Source organism: Dasypus novemcinctus, chromosome 15, assembly GCF_030445035.2.
Source record: "Dasypus novemcinctus isolate mDasNov1 chromosome 15, mDasNov1.1.hap2, whole genome shotgun sequence".
Lineage (NCBI taxonomy): Eukaryota > Metazoa > Chordata > Mammalia > Cingulata > Dasypodidae > Dasypus > Dasypus novemcinctus.
In genome coordinates this window covers 63,814,701-63,840,968 of record NC_080687.1, presented here as the reverse complement: position 1 = coordinate 63,840,968, position 26,268 = coordinate 63,814,701, and the positions used below count along the sequence as shown (strand labels likewise).

General features: G+C 36.9%; 1 protein-coding gene across 5 annotated transcripts in view; it reads right to left on the bottom strand.

Annotated features, from left to right (window-relative positions):
• The window catches only part of KLF12 (KLF transcription factor 12), a 487,534-nt gene that overhangs the window by 432,395 nt on the left and 28,871 nt on the right, over positions 1 to 26,268 (bottom strand). For 4 of the 5 annotated variants that reach the window (XM_058276583.1, XM_058276582.1, XM_058276584.1 and 1 more), the window contains exon 2: positions 18,875 to 19,006. The exons of the other annotated variant lie outside the window; for it this stretch is intronic. The gene's annotated coding sequence lies outside the window, so the exon portion shown is untranslated. The remainder of the gene's footprint in view (positions 1 to 18,874; positions 19,007 to 26,268) is intronic. 5 annotated transcript variants of the gene reach the window in all.

Here is a 26,268-nt window from a genome sequence, read left to right as displayed (position 1 = left end):
GTCTTTTTTTTTTTTTAAGTTATTGTGTCAGAACAGTACGGGACCCCAACTTTAACAATGAGATATGGTTCTGCATTTACAGGTAGCTGAGAAAGAAGTTTCCTCACTCTCTTGAGAGCTGCCAGAAACCAATTTTCTTCTCACTCTACAAGTGAAAAAGCAGATATCTTCTGTCTTACTGTACAAATTGGCATCTATCCTGCACTCAAGAGAGGAAGCCAGACTGAAGTTAAAGCCAACAGAGAGAGACAGAAAGAAACTGGATCCGTTCTTGATGATATTGTTCAGATGTTAAACCAAGCTAACCCTGAAGACATTCTTCTGGACTTCATATTATCGGGCACCTAAAGACCTCTTCCTTTTAATTTTTTTGGCTTTAACAACAGGAATTTATTAACTTACAAGTTTTTTTTTTTCAAGAAGATAAAGATTACATAAATGTTACATAAAAAATATAGGAGATTTCCATATGCCCTGCTCCCTCCCCCACTTTCCCAATTGATGAACACATACTGAAGCATTGCTACTAACCATGGATTACAGCTTACCCTCTGCCCCACACAATTTTATAGATTATGACAAAATGTATAATGAACTATATCCATCACTGCAATGTCATGCAGGACAATTCCATTGTCCAGAAAATGTCCTCTCTATTATTTTTGCCAGTCTGAGTTGATTTTCTTTAATCATCATCAAAAAAAGGAAATGCTAGTAAATAAATGGATCAGAAATATAATTTTGGAGGCAACAGTGTAGAAATGGCTATTTTTGAAGAAAGGCAAGCTATGTTTTCCTTAGTGTGTTGAATCCTATTTCAAAGCTTCACCAGAACTACATGCTCAAATCTTTTTCCATTTCAACATACCTTCCTAGGCCCCATAAATTATAATGAGAGCACCCATTTACTCAGGTGTCCTCCTAGCAACTCAAAAATAACATGACCAATACTGAGCTCCGAATCTCATCCCAAATCAAGTCTCCCCTGCAACGTCTCTATGTGAATAGCACCAGCATTCTCACAACCACGAAGCCCTGAACTTTCAGAATCCACTTTGACTCTCCCTATTTGTCAGCTGCATTTGTATTCTAAGGAATCAAAATGTTCCTCATGAAATGCTTTAATTCCGCCCAATTCATCTATTCCATACTAACCCAAAACCCCCAAACCAGAATTCTGGCCTTCTACCTGGTCTCCTTGACCCTAATCTCCCCATTCACTCGAATCTGCTCTGGCATGTAAGCTACCAAAATGTCACCTTTGTCATTTTTAGGAGGGTAAATCAATTTTGTGCACTAAAGCTAATAAAGGAACAAGGGTAGGCTCCCCCAGGGAGATGTTTTCCCAGCCTTTCAAAGGGAAAAACAGAGCACCAAAATCAGGGAAGGAGGACACAGTTAAGACCTCCTTGTGACCAGGGTTTAAAGAGAAAGGGAAAGAAAAGGGGAGAAAGTCAAGCTGGACAGAGTAAAGATGGACTCTGGAATCCAAAAGTATGAAATGGCTGAGTCTACCCTGATTCAAAGTGCTGGGGCTGGATGTGGCACTAGAAGCAATTATGCATGTGGATAAGGGCAGACTTCCTGAACTATGCCTGCGCCCATGGCAATAGCCACAAGAGTGTACGGAGCCGGGCTGTGTTTAACATAACTGAGAACAGTTTCCCCTCTGCTCAAGCATGATCCCTTGCAGGTGTACAAAAGCAGTAGGCACTAATTCTCCTGCACACTACATAGGTTGGGGACAGGTAGGGGACAAAGCATCGAGAGCTTAGTAAAGAAAAGTGACTTCTAGGTTACCTTGACTTTTACCCTTTAATATAAAACATTCAGTTATTTTCATCACTTTTTCCCAAGCTTAAACTTTTCCCTTGTTAAAACAAAACATAAAATGGTCTTTTCTCTTTCCTCTACCACCTATCTAAAGAAGTCATATCCAGTGTCTGTTTATTTACTTCTTATGATAACTTTCCAACCATTAATATATTTGACATGAACAGTTACATGTCTAAAAAGTCTCCCAGTTACTATGGAGATTCCACTGCGCCAATTCTGTTGGCCTTTGGTAATACTACTTGTCCAAGATAACATGGCACAAAGAATAAAGAAATTAAAATATGGAGGGCATAGAAACTGGCAAAGCTAGAGCCCTATTTAATGAGATAAAACTTTGTAAGCTCTAAGAACTATGTAAATTATAAGTAACGAAAACATAGTCATTATCATTTCCTTGTAAATAATTTGAAGGAATTAGAGTAAACTAATTTTTAAAGACAATTCCAGCACTAAAGTTCTGAGTCTAAGGTTGTTCAAAACATATAATCATATCCAAAAAGAAGATATAATTAAGAATCAAGCCTGAAAATTACATAAGAGTGAGAGGGCTAATAACCAATGCATTATACTTCAGGGCAATAGGTAAAACAAAGAAAACTACAAGCTAAAGTAAATAAGCATTACTTTGGTTTAAATAGCAATCACTGATATCAACATGTTATAATTAAAAACATTTTAAAGACATTCCTTACGTGGGGAAGGATTTTTCTCAAATATTCTGAAGTTCACATGGTCTTTTAGTGGTAAATAATGGAAAAAAAGTTTTAGGATGGCTCAAAGGTATTCCCTATTTGTTATGCAAATACATATTCAAGAATTTAAATCAGCATAACTTCACAGATTCTTATGTATATAATTTTATACGTTTATGCCTTCCATATGTAAACTATCCTCATAAATATCTGACTCCCACACAACACATGCACACACAAGTAGAAAAAGTTTAAAATCTTGTTCATCCAAATTATCTATACTTTATTCCCTTAGCAATTGAGAAAGCAAAGGATGGTGGTTTTATAATTAACAACTACAAAATTTACATTCCATAAGCATTTCAAAAAGTATAGATCCTGGCTTTAAAATGCATATGCATATATCCTCACATCTATGGCCAAGTGATCTTTGACAAGGCGCCAAGTCCATTCAACTGGGAAAGAATAGTCTCTTCAACAAATGGTGCTGGGAAAACTGGATATTCAAATGCAAAAAAAAATGAAGACACCTATCTCACATCATACATAAAAATTACCTGAAAATGGATCAAAGGCCTAAAGATAAGAAGAAAATATAGGGAAGACCTTCAAGATCTTGTGTTAGGCAATAGTGTCTTAGACATTTCACCCAGTGAATAAGCAACAAATAACAAAAAAACATACAAAAAGGACCTCATCAAAATTAAAACTTTAAGCCTCAAAGGACTTTATCATGAAAATAAAATGACAACCTACACAATGGAAGGAAATATTTGAAAACCAAATATCTGGTAAAGATCTGATATCTGAAATACATATCCTAAAACTTAACAAAAAGACAATTTTTTTTTAATTTTTTTAAATTTTTAAAATGGACAAAAGACTTGAACAAGTATTTCTCCAAAGAAGATACGCACAAGGACAAAGCACATGAAAATATGCAAAACATAATATGCTCCATGACTAACAGGGAAATGCATATCAAAATGCATATCAAAACCACAATGAGATACCCATTAGAATGGGAAGGAAAGAAAAGAAAGAAAAGAAAGAAAAGAAAGAAAGAAAAGAAAGAAAAGAAAGAAAAGAAAGAAAGAAAAGAAGGGAAGGAAGGGAAGGAAGGGAAGGAAGGGAAGGAAGGAAGGAAGGAAGGAAGGAAGGAAGGAAGGAAGGAAGGAAGGAAGGAAGGAAGGAAGGAAGGAAGGAAGGAAGGAAGGAAGGAAGGAAGGAGGAAGGAAGGAGGGAAGGAGGGAGGGAGGGAGGGAGGGAGGGAGGGAGGGAAGGAAGGAAGGAAGGAAGGAAGGAAGGAGGGAAGGAAGGAGGGAAGGAAGGAGGGAAGGAAGGAGGGAAGGGAAGGAAGGGAAGGAAAGGAAGGAAAGGAAGGAAAGGAAGGAAAGGAAGGAAAGGAAGGAAAGGAAGGAAAGGAAGAAAGGAAGAAAGAAAAATAAGTACTGGAGAGGATACAGAGAAACAGGAAAACTCATTCATTGCTGATGGGAACGTAAAACAGTGCAGCCTCTGTGGAAGACAGTTTGGCAGTTCTTCAGAACGTACAGAATTAACCATATAATCTGGCAATCCTCTGCTAGGTATATATAGAAAAGAAATGAAAGCAGGGACTCTAAGAGATATATGCACAGCATTACTCACAACTGCCAAAAAATGGAAGCAACCCTAGTGTCCGTCAACCAACGAATGGATTAAAAAAATGTGGTATATACATGTAATGGAATATTATTCAACCATAAAAGGGAATGAAGTTCTGATGCATGCAGCAACATGGATGAACACTGAAGATGCCATGTTGAGTGCCATAAGCCAGACGTAAAAGGACAAATATTATATGATCCACTGATACGAAATAATTAGAATAAACAAACTACTACAGGCCAAATCTAGAATACAGGTTTTCAGGGGATGGAAGGAAGTGGGAAGTTAAGGTTTAAAATATCCAGGGTTCCTATGTGCAACAATGTAAATGTTTTGGTAATGCATGGTAGTGACAGTAGCACAACATTGTAAAAGTAATTAACAGCACTGAATTATATACATACATGTGGTTAAAAGGGGAAATTTTAGGTCATACATATGTTACTTGAATAAACATTTTTTAAAAACACAGGCCTGCACAACACAGTGTACCCTATTGTAAACGATGGACTATAATTAATAATACAATTATAAAAATGTTCTTTTGTGAATTTTAAGAAATGTAACATACAAATGCAAGGTGTTAATGATGTGGGCTATGGGTGGGAGGCTCTTTGTCTCTTCAGAGATAACCTTAACCTAAGCTGTCTGCCCTGACTTGTGGGTGTGGGATGGTGAGAGGCTGCAGTCCTGCCCTTGGTGATCACGGCAACGACTCCAGTCCCAGGAAACAGTTTATCAATGCAAACTCTATAAACTTTAAGTATTCAGGGAAAATGCAAACCAAATGTGCTAAAAGCTTATCTAGAATGTATGAAGTCCATGCTAAAAGCTTACCTAGGATGTGGAAGATATATATGCTAATTCAAACCTACTGAGTACTTAAACAAAGAACAATTTAGCCCTTCCTCTGTATAAAGGGAACTCAAAATTCTTGTTCGTGGCCGGGTTTGAAACAGAAAGCTCCCGAGTCCAGCCGGCTGTCAATAAATCATTTTTCCTTCTCAAAATCATTCCTGAGCCCTGGCCTTTCTATACGCAAATAATTGAACCTCTCTCAAATTCTACAACATTAATAATAGGGTGATATACTGGAATTCTATTTTGTATATTTTATGCATGATATTTCTGTAAACCTACAACTTCTCTAACAACAACAAAAAAGACATTAATTTTTAAAAGCATATGCACAGGTCTTTGTAAAGGGAAAGAAATAATCTATGGTGCAATGGGACTTCACAGCACTCTGCACTTTCCTTTACATGTCAGGGATTACTTTACTAGTTTGTCTCCTCTCGTCAGATTGTAGGTTTCTAAGGGGAAAAGACTGCATCTGGACTCCCCAGAACAACACACAATGCGTGACACATAGTAGGTACTTAGTATTTTCTTTCCATAACCAGAAAAGCTTAAAGTGATTTAGCAACATTTTGGAGCTATTTTCCATCTGCCTATTTTCACCATAAAAATACCTCATGTAGGTAATATAGTCTACAAATATTCTATTCACTGTGTGAAGTATTTCCTTTTACTTGTTTTTCACTTAATATCTTTTATATTTTGAGGGAAAACTCAGTTCTAGTATAAAATTTTGAGATCCAATAAGTCAGTCCCACTAGACGCAGATGTTCACATTTTTTATAAATCTCCAGGTAGAACAAAGAACAGTTCATTTCCTTTATTTTTTTTCAGATCCATTCCTTTCTTGAGATTTGATTAAAAACTCCACACAGGATATCAGAATAGAAATTTCAGGGGTTTATGACAAATCTGTTTTCAAGGAAGCCTCAGTTATCCAGAATCCTTAAAAAATAAGTTCGCTGGGATGACTGGATTTTTTTTTTTTAGTTAAAGCGTCATATTTTTATTGAAATATTTACGTATTTATAATAGATAATGCCAATTTCATAGAGAAAAATGTACTGAAAACAACTTAAACTATCAGGGACTTGGTTACCATTTTGAACATCAGTTACGGTGAGAAGCTACGTTTCCTCAACGATGTATTTTATTCCAGAATTGCACTGGGTACACTGAGTTGTCTTCAGCATGGTCTTTTTTGGGGTTTTTTTATGATTTAATTATTTATTTATTTTTCCCCCTTCCCCTCCTCCTCATCTGCAGTTTTTGCTGTCTGTATTGTCTTCTCTTCTCATTTTCTCTCCTCTAGGATTCACTGGAATTCGATTCTGGAGACCTCTGACGTGGAGAGAAGTTCCCTGTCAATTGCGCCACCTCAGTTCCTGGGTTCTGCTGTGCTTCACCTTGACTCTCACTTTGTCTCTCTTTTGATGTGTCATCATCTTACTGCGTGAATCACTTGTGTGGGCACTGGCTCGCCACATGGGCATGCTTTCTCTTCTTGTTTTTCACCAAGAGATCCCAGGGATCAAACCCGGTCCTCCCATATGGTAGGCGAAGCTCTATCACTTGAGCCACTCCACTTCCCTGTGTGGTATTTTGATAATATCAAAGACACACACCATATCTCCTGCATCTCCATGGAATCCTCTGTTGGAGTAGTAGTTTGGCCACCCAGTTTCTTACTGTCTTCTGTCGTTTCCTGAACTAGGTGCTTTGGCCCAAAGAGGCGCAACTTTTACACACCATGAACAATTCCTCCTAGACATGTTTACTTGCAGGCAAATGCCAAGAATATGTTTCTGGAGGTTTTCTTCTTCCTCTTTTAGTTATAAAGTTCAGAAAGCTTCCACCCAAACTGGTAATATCAAAAGGTACTGAGTTTGAACAATTCCAAAAGTTTTCCACAAGAGTTCATCATTCCAACTAAATTCTAATTTTCATCTTGAGTTAGGTTCTTCTTCCTTTGTGCCCATTCTCCCCTTCCTCAGCATCTAGCACAGTGCTCAGAAAATGGAAGGGTAGCTGACTAGACACACATAGGTACAGGAAAAATAGGTCCCTACTTTTCCTGCACAGAAGACCAAAGACTGCCATCACAATGAACTTTTCACAGGACCACCTACTAGGTAAGAGGTAATCTAAATAAAAGGTGGTCCCTTCAAGATTCGATTATTTAACTTGAGCTCTTCAGAAAAATTATTTAAAGTGAGAAACAATGGTCTAGCATTTCCTTGAAGTTTTTTCTAATCGGTATTTGTAAGCCATGTGTTCTTGTAAGAAAACTCTGTCACTTTCCTTTTGCCTGGGCTCACACATGTGATAACCACTTCTTAGAAGAAATTGCCATCTAAGCATCACTGAAAATGACAACAAAATGAAAAGGAGATAGAATGTAGCTTTCCTGCGTCAGCTTCTCCAGGGCTGTGAAGGAAGAACAGAATAAAGACTGCCCAGACAGCTCCAAAAGCTGGAATGCCATTTCTAGCAGAAGTCATTAAGTGCCCAACACAGTGCATGCATTTAGCTCAATTCCTTATGTGAAAGGTGAGACCAAGAGAGTTAGAGAAATCTGGACTTGTTGGAAACATCAAGTCAGACATCTGAGTTCCAAGTCCAGATCCATCACTTCCTAGTTATTTTCCTTTGGTAAGTGATGTCACCTCTCTGAACCTCAGTTTCTAACTCTTTAAAAAGGGAAAGTACTTATCTCATATCGTGGTAACAAGAATTCAGTTAAAAATGAATATAAAACACCAACTTCAGAATTTATTTCCTACCCTCACACTTGTTACTTTGTTTTGTGTCTCAAAAGATTCTCCAAGAGCCACGTTCAAAGATGGGAAAGCTGGTAGTTTCTCAGGGACTTTATGACTAATATGAAGTAAGGTTAATTTTTGAATTCTCTTCTTAGAGAGTGTATATGGAGACACAGTAATTTTAGAAAATACAATGGAGTATCACTTCTGCTTACCATCAATGACCTTTTAATACTGAGAACATGATTATATTATCCATCTTTGCTAGGGACACACTGCCTAAATTTGCTCTGTTCAACTCTCTTTTAACAACAACTAAGTACTGGAGGGCACTGGGGCCCAAATAACATGAATGGGTTGCATACATGTCTGCAGAATTTGTTTAAACAGTCAAAAATTTCAAAAAAAATAAACATGATCAAATCACATTAATTTGTACGGCATCAAAATCAGGCTCCAAATATCCAAATACTTCAGATTTGCTGCTAACAAGAGTCTGGCACTACATTCCAATATTTTTAAGTTTTAGGTCTCTTCCCAAACATTTAACTTCACAGCATAATTAAAATGTGAATATATAATTCATGTACTCATGTGCTTTTATGGTTTAAGTGACTGCAATTGCAAAGCAATTTTTTTTTTTAAACCAGCACTCACTGCTATCTATATAACAGAGACCAACTCCATAAATTGCTGCTCCAAATACTTTTTTACAGGCACATGTATTGGCTTACCAAGAAGCCATTCAGAATTCAATCCTACTTTTTTCCCCGCTATCATAACATCTGTAAGTCCAAAAAAGAAAGAAGATTGGAAATGGAAACAACCAACCAGCTAAACTTATTTTTATAGGTTACAGTCTGCTTCTACCATCAAATAGATACTGAGACCCAGGAAATCTAATTATCATTCACCCCCTCATAGAATCCCAGAAATCCTGATCCCAGAAATAAAGCTATTTCAGCCATAATGATAAAGGCAAAAGATTTTCAGTTTATCACACACAGCTGAATCTCTGCTTAGAATCCTGAATTACAATTTGACACTGTGCCCATTTTTATTGTGAGCTAAAAATGGTCCAGGTAATCACTGGTAATTATTAATCATCAACATTGCTTATGTGTGACAAAAGCTTGGTGTTATGAACTGTCAGGCTAATCAAATAATAAAAATAATGAGGGTAATTATAACTACCACCACCAAATCCCGAAACACTAAAACCTTGGGTATAGATTTAGTCTTGGAACCTGAAGAGTTAAATTCCTATCTAGGCCCCTGGATCTAACGCATTCGAGTTCAATGACTTGGTGGAAGTTATTTCACCTTTTCTGATAAGGTAATACAATTTCTAAAGTTCTTTCCACCATGACTCTATAGACATCTTAGTAAATGCTCTACTGGTCTGTTACTGAAGACCAAATGGCTCTGTCAAACCTCATACATGGGTTTGGGAAGAGGGGTTGGTTTGTTTTTAGTTTTGCCTGTTTACTTTATATGAATAGACTTGTACAGCATATCTGGCTTCTTTTCATCAACATTACATCTGTGATAGTCATCCAACTTGTTGCATATAACAGTAATTTGTTCTTTATATTTTTAAATTTTTATTGTGGTAACATAACACAAAATTCCATTTTAACCATATGGAATTCAATGGCATTACATGCACAATATTGTGCTGCTAACATTACCATCCATTACTAACTCCCATCCCCCACTCCTCCTGGCCCCTGGTAACATCTAATCTACTTTGTCCTGTGAACTTCTTTACTTAGCTATGTCACATAACTGGAATCATACACATTTGTCTCTTTGTGCCTGGTTTTACTCACATTATGTTTTCATGAAAACATGTTTGGCTCATGTTGCAGAGTGTCTCAAAACGTCACTCTTACAACTGAATAAGTATTCCATTGTACACATATTTCACAATTTGTTTATCAATTTACCTCTTGATGGACACTTGGGTTGCGTCAAACTTTTGGCTATAGTGAATAATGCTGAATGAACATATATATATCTGTCGTGGTCTCCATTTTCAATTTTGGGGGTAAATGCCTAGAAGTGGAATTGCCAGGTCATATGGCAATTCTATTTAACTTTAAGGAACCACCTAACTGTTTCCCATAGTGGCTGCACCATTTTACAACAACACACAAAGGTTCAAATTTCTCCGCATCTTCACCTGCGGTTGTTACATATTGGCTTTTTTTTTAGTTCCCCTCTCTTTCCCCCACCCTGCTGTTTTGCTGTCTGTGTCCATTCCCTGTGTGATCTTCTGTATCTATTTCTCTTCTCATCTTTCTCCTCTAGGATTCAATGGGATTCGATCATGGGGATCTCTGATGTGAAGCAAGGTTCCCTGTTAATCGTGCCACCTCAGTTCCTGGTCTCTGCTGCACTTCACCTTGACTCTCCCCTTTGTCTCTTTTTTTTTGCTGCACCATCATCTTGCTGCGTGACTCACTTGTGTGTGCACTGGCTCACTACATGGGCACTCAGCTCGCCACTCAGTCACTTGGCTCATCACATGGGCACTCAGCTTACCATATGGGCACTCAGCTTGCCAAGCAGGGATTCACATAGGCACTCAGCTCATCAAACGGCCAACTGACTCGCCACATGGGCATGCTTTCTCTTCTTTTTCACCAGAAGGCCCAGGGAGCAAACCCAGGTCCTCCCACATGGTAGTCAGAGGCCTTATCACTTGAGCCACATCCACTTCCCTATTGTTTGATTTCGTTTTCAATATTATCCATCTTTCAGGTGTGTGATTTTTTATTTACATTTCCCTAATGACTAATGATGCTAAACATCTTTTCATATACTTATTGGTCATTTGAATATCTCCTTTAGAGAAAAGTCTATTCAAGCACTTTGTCCAATTTTTATCTGGGTTATCAGATCATATGTGGGTTTCTGCCACAACACAGAAATGTAAACTTCACAGTTATTTAGTAAATACCACAGGAAAGAAACATTATATAAATAAGACCTTGGTGTTGAGGACTGAATCATGTACCACACAAAGAAGTACAAGTCGTAATCCACATTTCTGCAAGTGTGAAACCATTTGCACACAGGACATTTGAATATGTTGTTGAAGGGGTGGACTCATTTGTGACTAGAATCTTTGAAGATCTTGTCAAGACAAGGCCAAATTGAATCAGGTGAGCCTTAATCTATATGACCAGAGGCTTTATAAAGAGAGGATATTTGAATGCAGTCAGTTAGAAGAAGCCAGAAGTCAGGAGGAGAGAGAGAGCATACCATATATCAAAGGCAGAAATGCAAGCCTAAGGAACCCCTAAGGATAGCAATGAGCCAGCACCAGAATGCTAGACTCAAGAAAAAGGATTGTTTGTCGAGACCTTGATTTGGAACTTAAAGCTTTCAAAACTCTCAGCCAAAAAGTTCCTGTTCTTAAAGCCAAGCAGTATATGGTTATTTGTCATAGCAGCCCTGAAACACTAAGACACCTAATCACCTTTGTTTATAAATTTTTAGGCAAGGAGTTTTCACAATAGGCTGAACAAATATATGTTGTAGTTTAGGTGGCACTGTTCTATTATTAAGCAGTTACGTTCAAAATGTAAAAATATATATAGATCTAGGCAAAAAAGTAAACAAGTTAATATGGAACACTTAATATTTTCAAATCCTTAAACTGCTATGTTGCATGTCACAGGATTTCGCAAACAAGTTGTGTCAAACAAATTTTGCTTTCTGAAGGTTAGGAAGGGATACTTTATAATGACTCATTTTTATTTTGTTATTGGACTTATATTTCTAATGATCATTCAATAAATGGTTTTAGGCAAATTTCTTTGCCTACACCTACCCCAAAAAACACATAAGCCTTTTACAGTACAAATTTCACCCTGTTCAGAAACTTAAGCTACTTCCATCTGACCAAAAGAAAATATGTGGGATCATTAAATCTAAGTGCTAGTCTTATATTCAAATTCTGCAACATTCCTTTAGTTAGCTATTCCTTTAGTCAGCCTCACACCTGGCCATATATACACATTCATATCCATACCACAAATAATAAGTAATTCATTCAGTAAATCTTGGAGGACAAAGAATATACCAGATGTTTTAGTTTGCCAAATGGCTGCCAAAGCAAAGTACCAGAAATGGCTTGGCTCTCATAACGTGAATTTATTTGGGGTAAAAGTTTACAGTTCTAAGTCCAAATCAGGGCACCGTAAAAGATGCTTTCTCACCAAAGTTAGTTACCATATGGGAAGCAAGATGGCCAACCATATCTGCAAGGTCTCTGCCTTTCTGCAGGTGTAGGCATACCTGACATAGGGCTTGCTTCCTCTTGAGCTCTCCGTAGGGTCTGGTGCTTAAATAATCCCCTAATGCTCTCTTATGGGCTACATCAAACACGGCAGCTCCCTTTTTCCTGTGTCTGCTTCTGTCTCAAGTATTATATCAGACCCAACAAGGGGGCAGAGACTCAGTCTGAGTCATGACTCACTGACATAGTCCAATCAAAAGCCCTGTAGCAATCTTATCAAGTAATCTAATCAAAGGACCCTCAACAGAATTTAAAGTAATCAAAGGTTATCACACCTACACAAATAGATTAGTTTAAAAACATAATCATTCTCTTTTGGGGATTCATGAAATGAGTTCAAACTGCTACACCAGGCATGAGAAGAGAACCTAAGTACAGCACACTGGGGAAGAGCCTCCAATGAGTTTCCACAGTACCCTGTCTTTCCATTTTGTAAAATTCATCATTTATTCGTAATTTAGTCACTTCACCCTGCTCATGGGTCCATATGGGCAGGGACTATGTCTATCTTCTTCACTTCTGTACTACACACAGAATAATGCCTGACATATGGTAAGCACTCTTAAAAGAGAAAGAAAAAAAACGTATTGATTTAAACTGAGTAGGAACCAAAAAAATTTATTCTAACAACAATGATAAAAATGATGTAAACTGGTATGTGACTTTCAAATTCACCCTGAAAACATTATTGTAGCTTGTGGAAACCAGTACCCAAGGATTTGGAGTGCTAGAGTGGAGATGGGGTTAAGACAGAACAATGACACACATGGGTAAGCATGCCTACCTGCACCAAGCACTTAAGGGTGCTGAGGGGGAGAAAGGGAGCAGCAGCGCAGGTTAACAGCTGTCCATAAAGAACAAAGAAACAGGTCACTGGGAGGTAAAAAATAAGGTGATAACAGGAAGATGACACAATGGAAAGGGAAAATGGGTAAAGTGACCGAACAATAAATAGAATGAGGTTAATGAGCTCCAGGTTCCTCCACGTTGTAGCAGGTTTTCTTTTTTTAAAATGGATAAAGGCTACAATGAACCCTGGAGTGTTGGATTGGAATTGGAGATTGTGGTAGTTTGAAACTGTTACATGCCCCAGAAAATCATGTTCTTAAAGCTAATCCATTCCTGTGGATGTGCACCCATTGTAAGTAGGACCTTTTGATGAGGCTACTTCAGTTAAGGTGTGGCCCTCCTCAATCAGGATGGGTCTTAATACTCTTACTCGAGTCCTTTATGAGAGAAAGAGTTCAAACAAAGAGAGAGAAACCCACCAGGAAGTAAGAAGCTGGAAGCAACCCCAGCAAAAAAGGGAAAGACCAGCAGACCTGGATGTGTGCCTTGCCATGTAGCAAAGGAACCAAGGATCACTGGCAGTCAGTCTTTGGAAAGAAAGCAGTAATGATTTTTTGATTTGGACATTTTTCTCAGTCTCAAAACTGTAAGCTTGGGAGTGGGTGTGGCTCAGTGTTTGTCTGCTTCGCATGTACGAGGTCCTGGGTTCAATCCCCAGGACCTCCTTGAAAAAAACAAAACAAAACTGAAAGCTAATAAATTTCCATTGTAAAAAGCCAAACCATGTGTTGCTCAAATTGTTACCTCTCTCTAAGCCAAACTCAGCATTGCCTTCCCCGTGGCATGTGACATGACTCTCAGGGATGAGCCTCCCTGGCACTGAGGGATTATCTGCCAAGCACCAACTAGCAATGCAACTGGAAAAATACCTTGACCAAAAGGGGGAACAATGAGTTTATATGGCTAAGAGAATTCAAAGTGAGTCCGGAGGTCATTCAAGAGGTTATGCTTATGCACATCTCAGCAGAATCTCATTGACTGCCAAAGTAAATATTGCCTCAAATAGCAGGGCTCCTGAGGGCTTTGGAGACATCCAGACACTAGAGTCAGGGCAGACAGCTCAGGAGTTTGGTGCCCTGCCAGTGGGCCCTACTTTGGAATTTATGCTCCGCAGTGTGACAGAGTTCCACTCAGTTGTGATTTCCTGACACATGGCTCTTCTGCTCCTTCTATCTGAACCTACAGTTAGTACTAGAATTAATAGGTGTATGTCCAAGAGACTTAAATCCTTGAGCTGTCCCTGTGCCAGATGGGCACCCTGAATATTAAGAGAGTTGCAATACCTACTTCTCCAGGACTCACCCAGGACAGCTACCAAGGAGATGATGATGGACAACAACCATCCCAAGGAACAGAGAGAATCTGCAACTGCAAACAAGATACTCCCATCCTTCTGCCCCATGGGATCTAAGCCCCCTCTCAATTAGAGGAGGAGAGGGCATCACCCTCCCAGAACCCTCAGGATTGGGGAATGAATGATGGACTAGAGTAGACTTATTGGTATTCTACTATAGACTTAATGTGAGTCTAGCAATGGAAGAACTTATATCATTGATGTGGAGGCAGTTCTGAGAAAAAGGAGAGGGAAAAACTATTACAATATGGGGGCATTTTCGGGACTTGGGAATTGTCCTGAATGACATAGCAGTGACATAAAGGCCATTATATATCTTGCATTACTTACAAAATTGTGGAAGAGTGTAAACTATAATCCATGTTTAGTGGCAATGCTCCAAAATGTGTTCATCAATTGTAACAAATGTACCACACTTATGAAGGATGTTTTTAACGTGGGAAAATGAGGGAGGGGTTGGAAGCAGGGCATGTGGGACTACCCTATATTTTTTATGTACCATTTATGTAATCTAGGTATATATTTTTTTAATTAAAAAGTTAATTAAAAAAAAAACCAACCCAAATTATGGTATCTGCTTTCAGCAGCCTAAAAACTAAAACAGAGGTAAAGGTATGAACCCACAATTTTTTAAAAATACAGAGACATAGATATAGTTATAAATGTACATATGGATGGAAGCATGGGTCTAAAAATGTGTGTATGTATATTCATTTCTAAGTTGACTGCTGAGAGAGCCCATATCAGTGAGCACCCAGAGTGTCCAGAGATTGGAGTCTAAATGCCATTCTCCACTAAAAAGAACTAGGGTTACTTGGAGAAATAGCCTACTCCAAGCATAGAGGCAAAAAGTACAAGATGAGCCTGGAATAGCTGTGCCAAAAAATAAGCAAGTGGTCAAAGATTGATGGGCAAGTGTCAAAAAGACACAAGAAGAAAAAAATTTTAAAAGGCACAAGAGCCACCCTGAAGGGGCTCCCAGTCACCAAATCTGGGACAACAAGAACATCAAAATAATAAGGAAACTAAAAGATTATAACCCATTAAGAAAAATAGAATCATGTAATAAAAATAAATACATGAAAAAAAATTACAGCAGGCAGACAGGAAAGTCCTTCCCTACAGTAGATTGCCAACCAATAAATGTCTAAGTAATGCCAGAAATTGAAAATCACCACTAGGCAACCATCATTTTGGTAGTTGATTCAGGCAGAGTAATCAATGGAGAATAGGCCTGGGAGATAGAGCTTTGGTGAAGGAAAGGATATTGGCATCATTTTAGATTATCTCCCCTTAGAGCACTAATCAATTATGAAGGGGAAAATGGTATCTTTAAGGAGGAGAAACCTGGCAGACATGAACACAATCATCATGATGAAAATAACATCACCGGGTGCTGGGCAGCATCTTACAGAATGTAAAGCCCATACTCTAAAAACTATCGAGGTCACAAGAGCAGGAAATGATGGAGGAAATGTTCCAAGTTGGAAGAATGTGAAGGGACATGATTGCTAACTGTACTGTGTGTTCTTGGATGCGTTCCTGACCAGAAAGAGAAAGAGACATCATTGGGACAGTTTGCAAAATCTGAATAAAGGCTGTGAATTGGATAGTTATGTAGCATCAAGGTTGATTTCCTGACTTGGAAGTCTGTATGGTGTGAAGTGTAAGTGTTCATGTTTTGGGTAAACACACACTAAGTTACTTAGGAATAATGGGGCATCATGTCTAGAGCTGGCTCACGCATAGTTCAGAAAGAGACAACAATCATGGAAGGAAGAGGTATGTGATGGACAATAATGGTGAACTGCAACAATTGTACTGCTCTTGCAACTTGTTATAAAATTAATTTCTAAGTAAATAACTTTAAAATTACTGTTTGACATTTTTATTCCAAAACTAATTCTAAGACACTGTACAATTTCTTCTCAGCTGTTGAAAAATAATTTTACAGGTAAAAATTTTTTTAAGATTACTAAACAGGAATGCCCTTTAAACCAACCATTCAATGGTGGCAAATTAAAACAACAATTTGACCTCAAACGAGGTGCTAAGAAAAAAAGAGTCAGTTCAGGCTCAAGAACTAAAATAGGCAAATGTGTTGCAGGGACAGGGACACACTGGTCCTTATCGATAGTCAGAAACAAGCCACAGTCTCCTACATGGTTTAAGTACACCCCACGAGAATTCTGAAAACCAAAGTCCACATCTTCAATTGCAGGCATTTGGCTATATTATAATGTGCTATTTGTATTATACTTTATACAGATCTTTTTAGGGGAAAAATTTATGCTTCATTTTCCTTGCAATGATCTCAAACTAAAAAGGCCACTTTAAAATCACGACCGAGTATGTACTGATGAGCCACAATTCATTTATGCCTTAATTTCAAAAGGTTTGATTTATTCCAATGCTATCAAAGTACAAAGATTATATGTAATAACTCATCATCACATGACCTGACCTACAATATCACAGCATCACATTTTACATACCTATTCAAAAACAAAACGATAGAAGTTTTGTTAGAACTCATTGGGGTTAGGTAAAATCTGACATTATAATAGATCCTAACAAGGCGAGAATTTCCCCAGTAGAATGAGAACCTTTCAAATACCAGGTTTTTTAATTTATTCTACCTTTTGTTATTAAAGTACATGCACACACCCCACAAAATAGAGAAGCATATACAGATTTAGGAAATTTTCCAAATGAGGTATTTTTTTTGGACTTGTGAGTCATTACACTTGAACATATTTTTAGTACACTATTTCAATGATTTGTACATTTTGTTTCTAGACAGTTTTGAGTAGAGCATCATTATTCCTCTGTGGACAGGTAGAGATATTCAGTGAGTGATTAAACTCATGCTCTGCATTATCCAACATTTATTCAACCATAAATCTATAGTCTGACATTTCCACAGAGTCACATATTAAGATTCATAAAGATGCATAAGATATCAAAATTTCTTGACTTTGTGTGTCCTCTGAATCACTACAGATTAAATGGCATTCAATAGAGTTTCCATAAATCAACGTACCCAAAGTTTTAAATGACAGAAACTCAACTTTCCTGGCTGTGTAAATTGGGATTTTTATCATATTTTTCTCAACCTCCCCACGTTTCTCTCAGTATTCTTATTTTTGTTAATGGTACCACCTTTTTCCCAGACTCAGAGACTAAAAATATAAAATAGCTTCAGCTACTATACAATTTCAGGAGTCAAAAATTATCAAGAAAACTTTTTACTATGTTAGTATATATTCATGAACAAATATAATGTCCCTTAATTAAACCCAGCAACTTTTAAATTCATTGTATTTGCCTTAAAAAGCAATAGAAGTATTTCTATTTGGGGTGACGGAAAACTTTTGGTAATGGATGGTGGTGATGGTAGATTGTAGATGTAATCAACACCACTGAATTATATATTAGAACGTGGTTAAAAGGAAAAATTTTAGCTTGTATATACAGTATTAGAATAAAAAATGTATAAAAACATAACTGTACAACACAGTAAACCCTAATGTAAACTTGACTATAATTAATAGTATATAATTATAATAATATTGTTTCTTCAGTTGTAACAAAGCTACCACACTAATGCAAAGTGTTAACACAACAAGAAAAACTGTGGATGAGGGAGGGGCATAAGGGAACTCTGTACTTATTGAATGATTTTTCTGTAAACCTACAACTTCTAATTTTAAAAAAAGGGACAGTAGCAGACAGTTATTACTGCGAGATAAAACATGGGTTGCATATGTTCTCATATTTTAAACCTGTATTATGTATTAGTAAGTATTACTAAAGATGGATTAGGTCCCATTTATACCAATTAGGTTCGACAGTAGCGCTGTGTATTTTCCCTCTAAAAGCACTCTGCCTACTTATTTTAATTAATTTCTGAAATTATTTGTCTAACATCTGACTTTCTGGAATGTAAGCTGCATGAGTTCATAGTGGGTGGGGTCACCATTATAAATACCACGTCCCCAGGGTCCAGTACAGCTTAAGTCAATGACTGTTTCATGGCTGGAAAGAGAGAGCTCTTCTTTCACTAATTAAGACAGGGTATATTGGTTGACTAGTTACAACTATCTTAAGAAAGTTGGAGGCACAATTATGTAGTTCTGATGGTCATTAAGAAAGGCCAGGAGATAATACTGTCAAAGGAAGCAGTGACTTATTTAACAATTTCAGAATTCTTAAAAGTATTTTCTAGAAATACAACTATAGGAGTTTTATATCCCCCAAAACAGAAGTGGGTTTTGTCCCTAACACTCCCCAACTTGATTAAAAAGTAATCTGATTAATGAAGGAAAATGGGAAACAAGGCAAAGAACATAAATCACATCATCATATCTGAAAGTCTAATTAAAATTATCATAGATGCACAATTCGAAATTATTTTAAGATATCCACAAAGAAAAAAAACTAATGAAAAGTAATGAGAAGGCAAGCAGTTAGAAGAGCAGAGAAAAGAGGGCAAAGAGTTTTTGCTAAAAGATTAAATTCATATATAACAAAACACATGGACTGAAATATCTGATTATCTCACCAAGTATACAAGTGGAGGGGACAGCATTACTTGGCTTCCAATGCGAACATGGTAACAGAACCAGGACGTATGAAGGAGGACCTTTTCCAGGAAAGGATGGGTTGCTTGTTCAAATAATTCAATGCTCAAGCACTGAAAATAAAAAAGACATAAATGAATACATATTAGGTCGAACAAGAAGGGGAAGAAAATTTTTGTAAAGTGAAAGAAAAAATTGCTTTTCACATCATGTGTAAAGAAAGTGAGAGTGGACAGAGGGAGTGAGAGAAGAGAGAAAGAGAGACAGAAAATCAAGACCCAACCACAGATGTTCTCAGCATCATTTTTTACTGTAATAAAATTAAGGTAGCTATGAGATAGCAATTTCTTGTCAGCTTTAAAAAGAAATGAAGTTACTGAATTTCACAAACTGGAATGCACCCCTGGTCTTTATAGCCTATACCACAGTAATTGGGAATTCGAGTCTATTTACATGGCATTGTTCCTGTTCTCAAGGTACTCAAAATCAATTAAATTCATAATCATATTTGATACTTACTAGGTAGTAAAGTCATATCTATGTTTCACCCAAAACAGGAAATGGTTACATAGGTACTTATTCAAAATGGTACCTATCCAAATGGCACATACCCAAAACAGGTTTCTATCCAAAATGATATGTGAAACTATTTTGATAATACAGGTATTTCAACAGCTGTCTCTACCAATTTTTTATTGGACATCTTAAGACATTAAAAGTGACTTCAAATATTTAACATAAAAATTTGATTTAGAGAAGCAGTTGAGGTTCAAGCAACTGGGCTTCCATTTACCATATAGGAGGTCCAGGGTTCGATGCCCAGGGCCTCCTGGTGAAGGCAAGCTGGCCCATGCAGAATGCTGACCTACACAGAGTACTGCCCCACACAGGAGTGCTGCCCCATGCAGGAGTGCTGGTTCATGAGGAGAGCTGACACAGCAAGATGGACACAACAAAGAGAGACACAGAGAAGAGATAATAAAGAGATGTAGCAGATCAGGGAGCTGAGGGCACCCGGAGCCACCTAATGAGAATACAAGCAAACACAGAAGAACACACACAACGAATGGACACAGACAATGGCAGGGACGGGGGGATGAATAAATAAATCTTTAAAAAAATTTTCATTTAGTTTCCTGATAAGTATTTTTTCTAGCATAATAAAACTAAGGCCAATTTATGGCACTTGAAAACTGAATCCCCATTTCATTGTACCCTTCAGGGTATATGCTTTTAAAAAATATTTTCTAAGTGTTCATCTTACTGATAAGCAATAACAGCATTTTCTGAAGAGAAAGTCAATGCATACTTATACAACTATGCTCATGGAAATCCGGCATTTTCACTGCATTCTAAAGACCATGAATTATATCACATTCAAAAAATATAACTTCTTGGGAAATAAATTGCATTATGCTAACCCAATGATTATTTAATGCCTGCCCCAACATAAATATTGTTAGGTATTTTTCTCTCTCTACAAAGACAACTGGGTATAGAAGCTCAAATCTAGCTCTCCACAGTCCAAACCAAACAATTCACGAGAGGTCTTCTTATTCGTCTGCATTATGACAGTAAAGTCCTAGCAAGGGAGTTAGTTCCCTTCAAAAAAGCTCAAAGGAAAGGAATAAAAATGCCTCTGTGACACATGTACGTAGGGTTCAGTTTCCAAGAGCACATATTTCAGTTAGGTTCCCTGGCAATCAATTTTTCTCCTAGCTTTCTAACCATACTTTGTAATCATGGTATCAAGCAACTAAAATAAAGAAATAAGCTGAATTTCAAGATAATGTCATTATAGTCTAAAGGAAATTTAACTCATCACTTTATTAGGTCATCTTATGCTCTGCTTATTAAAGAATAAAAAGTTGCACTGTACTTGAAGGGTGCTACACCTAAGCTTGGTCAGAACAGTAGTTGTTAAGGAGTAAAGAGAAGGAACCAAAGTAGGAAACATACATGCATAGGCCCTTAAGAGTCTTGTGGCGATGGAGCGGTTAAGACAAATACTCTTTATAAAGTCTTACAAAACAGAAATAAGCAACTGCTAAAGCCAAAATACCTAGTCATTTGATAAGATGTTAGATAGTCTGTCTAGGTAAATCGGTACTGTTAATTACTTTCACAATGTTGAGCTACCATCACGACCATCCATTTCCAAAACACATTCATTGTTCCAAATAGGATCCTTGGACACATTAAGCCTTAACTTCCCATTTCCTATCACTATTCCATCCCCTATTAACTTATATTCTAGATTCTGACTCTATGAGCTTGTTTATTCTAATTATTTCATATCAGTGGATCATACAATATTTGTCCTTCCATGTCTGGCTTATGGCAGTCAACATCGTGTCTTCAAAGTTCATCCATACTGTCACATGTATCAGGACTTCATTTCTTTTCAGGGCTGAATAATATTCATGGCATGTATATAAAAAATTTTGTTTATCCACTCAACAGTTGATGGATACTTGGGTTACATCCATCTTTTGGCAATCGTGAATAATGCTGCTCTGAACAGCAGTGTACAAATATTTGTTAAAGTCCCTGCTTTCAAGTCTTTAGGGTGTATACCTAGCAGAGATTGCCAAGTCATACAGAAGTTCTATGCTTGGTTTTCTGAGGAACCACCAAACTGTCAACTACAGCTTTACCATTTTACATCCCCACCAGCAATGAATGAGCATTCCTATTCTCCACATCCACTGTAACACTTGTTAATTTCCATTTTTTTAATAGCAGCCAATCTAATGGGTGTGAAAAGGTATCTTATTGTGGTTTTGATTTTTCATTTCCCTGATGGCAAATGTTGTTGAACACCTTTTCAAGTACATTCTGGTCATTTGTCTATCTTCTCTAGAGAAACATCTTTTCAAGTCATTTGCCCATTTTTCAAATTGGGCTGTTTGTCTTTTTGGTGTTAAGCTGAAGAATTTCCTTACATATTAAGGATACTAAACTTTTATCAGATATGTGGCTTCCAAATATTTTCTCCAATTGTATAAATTGTCAGTTTACTTTCATTGATAAAGTCCTTTGAGATTTAAAAGTTTTTAATTTTGATGAAGTCCCATATATTTTTTTTCTTTTGTTGCTTGTGCTCTAATTTATTATTAAAAAGCAAGGTATCATAGTGCCAAAGCATCAATATATCTAAGGGGGAAAAACATAGTATAAGATATTCAAAAGCATTTGACAAAATTCAACATCTATTCCTGATTATAATTCTTAGTTAATAAAAAGAGAGGGAGAGAGAGAGAAAGGTGCCTCCTTAGCATGATAAAAATATCAATTTAAGCCAGTGGAGATTTCCTACAAAAACATACAAACAATAACCAGTTACAAAATATAAAGGAATGACGGGGACATTTCAAGAGCAACCTTAAATATAAAATATTTATAGAACTCAAATCATGGAAACTTAAATTTTCTGAAAAACATAAATGAAGGCCTGAATAAACTAGAAACATGCCTCATGTTCCCAGGGAACAAAAATAACTGTAGCTATAAAGTCATATGGAATAATAAGAAGACAATAATAGCCAAGACATTTTTAAAAAGAATTATGAAAGAAGATTTGAACTAAAGCATATTGAAAAACCTGTAAAATATATTCAAATGATATGAGACTACGTCAGGGTGGTTAAGTGTCAACCAGCGGTAGAGAGTCTGTGTAATTTTTCAAGAGAAACTTGAAATCCAAATTGTAAATAGTATCTCCCATGTTTCTAGGTTGGCTAAATCTTTTAAAGCATTGTGTATTTCCGAAGAAAGAATTTCTGTGGGCTAAACTGCCACAGTGGACCTCTGCCCCATACACACCCAGCACTTCCTGCCTCACCCAGAGCTCAAGTTGCTTCCTGTGTCTAGACTGCCCTTTCCTCCCCCTCCACCCATTCAAATGCAACATGCCCATCAAAATGTGACTTATGGGCATTGCCATTACAGAGCATTCTTAAAATCACCAGTGAAGACTGCCATTACTCTCCCTCTAAGGCAAGGATTACAGTTTCTTCACCCACTGACATCAGAATTAATCTGTGTTTCTATCTATTCCTCTAGATTGGAGAGCTGGAGCTTTGTCTCATAAGAGCAGGCTGCCATTGATTGACCATACTCTGTGCCAAATCCTGAGATGATGCTTGGTACCCAGCTTCTTTAATCCTCTCAACAAAGGCAAGGTAGAGATACCCCTTTGATAGATGATGCTAGCACACAGAGGGGTTAAATAACTGAACAAGACACAGAAGAACCAGGAATCTCATTCTTTTTGTCTGACTTTACCACTTATATTACAGTTGGTCAGAATTTAAGTGAACTGACTTCGGATCTTGCTATGAAAGGAGGGCAGTGGATGAGAGATGTGGCAAAATAAATAGAATGAGCCTAAGGGTAGGGATTCAGGGGCTTGTAATCTTAAAATAAATAGGCTATGAATACTACGTGAGGCACAAAAAGAGACTAATGAGTAAGTCTTCTAATTCTTCATTTGAGATGGGCTCAACAGTATAACTTGTATACAAAATTACTTTTTCCCTTAACTAATTTTATTGATGTACTTGAACTCTATGTACTGTGTGGAGAAAAGAGCAGATAGGAACTGTAGTGTACTCTGAAAGAAACTTTGAATTGTAAGATATCTTTCGAGATATTTCCTAATATTCTCTTCACTTTAAGCTCAGTATAAAGATTTTATGAAATCTAACTTGCAATTGTTTTATTGGAATTAAAAATAATATTTGCGATTCATACTCGCTTACCTTAAGATAATTTAAAATATTCATAATATAATTTGTGTCAGATGTTTCAGGAACATGACTGAGAAAAAAGACAATCTAATAAAGAATTTCACAAGATGATTTGATATGTCCAGTTAAAACATTCACCCTAAAGAATACAATTTTGTTGACGAATCTTTAAAAATTCAACAGAACATTGCACATACAGTAACTTTGTGCCAATGTAAAAGAGATGGTCCTTTAAAGGTGTTGTTACTAAATTAGATATGTAGACTTTTAAAGTGGTACTGAAAAGTCAAGATGCCATTCATCCTTTCAGACCTTTGAAAGATCTGATTTTAAAAAGTTCCACTTACAAAAATGGCAAAGATATTAAAGAAAATAAAGAAAAATACAGTAAATGTATTTTTCTGGCTATTTTTAAACTTGTTCAATATTTTTTATTTGATTAGGTGAGAAAGCCATAAATTTCAACCAGTCATGCTCTGGCTCAGATTTTAAACTGTTTACATTTGATAACTACATTTTCTGGCAGAAATACTTGACCCTTCTTCATAAAGAAAAAGTAACTCCTAATTTAATATATTTTCACAGACCGTAAGTCAAAACCTATGGCCCATGGCCTGTTTCTGTAAGGCCTGCATCCAAAAAAAATGATTCTTACATTCTTAAAAGGCTGAAGAAACATATATATACACATATGTGAGAGACACCTTCTGTGGCCTGCAAACCCTAAAATATTTACCATTTGGTCCTATACAGAAAGCGTGCTAAACCCTGTCAAATTACGAAGAGTTCCTTCTAATCACGGCCTCATGTGAAGGCGCCTGGCTTTATAGTATGTCTAAGCTGCTAAAGGGACTAAGTCAGAGAATAAGTGATGAAGCATTGATGGAGGGTGATTTCTAAGTAAGTATCTTTTATGATATTGACTGAAACAGACTTGTAGTGGCTGAGATATGGCAGTTTTAAGCTGAAAATATAGCTTCAAGAAACTGCTCTACTCTCAATACTGAACCTTTAGATGTGGTGGTGGTGAATAAAGGAGTAAGATCTGCTCTTTCACACACATTTCTTTCTCTGACACCTTGCCTTTCCTTCCAGCCATACCTAACTTCACATTTAAGCTCAGACTCAAGGATTCTTCCTCAATGAGCCCTCCAAATCCTCTGGACAAAGTTAATTGCACCTTTCAATGTTTTCAGAACATTCTGTACACACTTTATAACACAACTTTTTGTAATGCATTATGTTTTTGTTAAGTTCTCTTATCCAAAAATTATGAATTTCTGGATAGCAAGGACCTTGTCTTGGCTCAACTCTGTGTTTAGCATAATGGCTTCCCCACAGTGGGTATAAAACAGTTCTGTGGGACTGCTGGAACAAATTTTCACAATTTGACAGCACAAAACAATAGATATTTATGATCTCACAGTTCTGGGGACCAGAAGTCTGATATTAAGGTATCAGCAGGGCTGCTCTCAATCTGAAGGCTCTGGTGGAAAAGCTTAGCCTTGTCTCTCCCAGCTTCTACGTGCATTTCTTGGGGTTGTTTTCTTGTGACACATCACCACAATCTCTGCCACCATCTTCACACAGATTTCTGTGTGACCGTGTCTTCTCTCCTGTCTCTTATAAGGACAAATGTCATAAATGTAGGGCCCACCTGGGTAAACCAGGATGATTCTTCTCAAGATCCTTAACTTGATTACATCAGCAAAGATCCTTTTTCCAAATAAGGTCACATCCATGGATTTGCACATGGGCATAACTTTCAGAGGATTCACCATTCAAGAGTAGCCATTCAGCAAATGTATGTTCATTTTTCATGCCTTAGATCCAAATTAAATAAACATAGCCTATAAACCCAAAAATGAAGGAAAAGGAAGGAAAAAAACAAGAACACAAAAGGACCCAGTATGTCCTTCCACTCTCTGCTAGAATCAAAGCTAATGTCTTGTTCTAAAAAAGAACCACTGAGGCAGAGACAGAAGTTTAGAAACATCTTCCTTCTGAGCCCTAAGAATTATTCCACCTAGTGCCCTGCAATAGATATTTGAAGACCATCTCTTTGCTCCTAGAAAAGTCTGGAGTTACACAGCCTTCCTCCCTAAAGCAAGAAGACTCTTATTTGCATGGTAATTACTTAGAGACCCCTTCTGGATGAAGTTATCTACTTTTTAAAATTCTTTATTTTTCATATGAATGTTTTACAGCATGTGTAGTTTTATTTGGATAGTGGTAGGTTGAACTTTTAAGAACCTACCCTTAAAGGAAAATTAACCATAAAGTCATACTTTTACAAGAATTCTGGTTTTGTATATAAACACAATACCATGCACATTGTAAATATTCAATGAGAATTAGTTTGATTTCCATGATTGTAATTATTTCCATTATATAATTCAAGATTTCATAGCAGGACTTGTCACAAAAATGTTTTAACCATATGGAGATAAAACACTGATATGATCTCTAAGTTAATTTTGAAAACTGGTATCTCTGTTTATATATATATATGTATGTACATCTTTATGCACATGTATGTATATATGCATATGTATTCACATGTACATACATATATATACACACATGCATAAAATTCCAAATTTTCTTTAAACTGTAATTAAAAC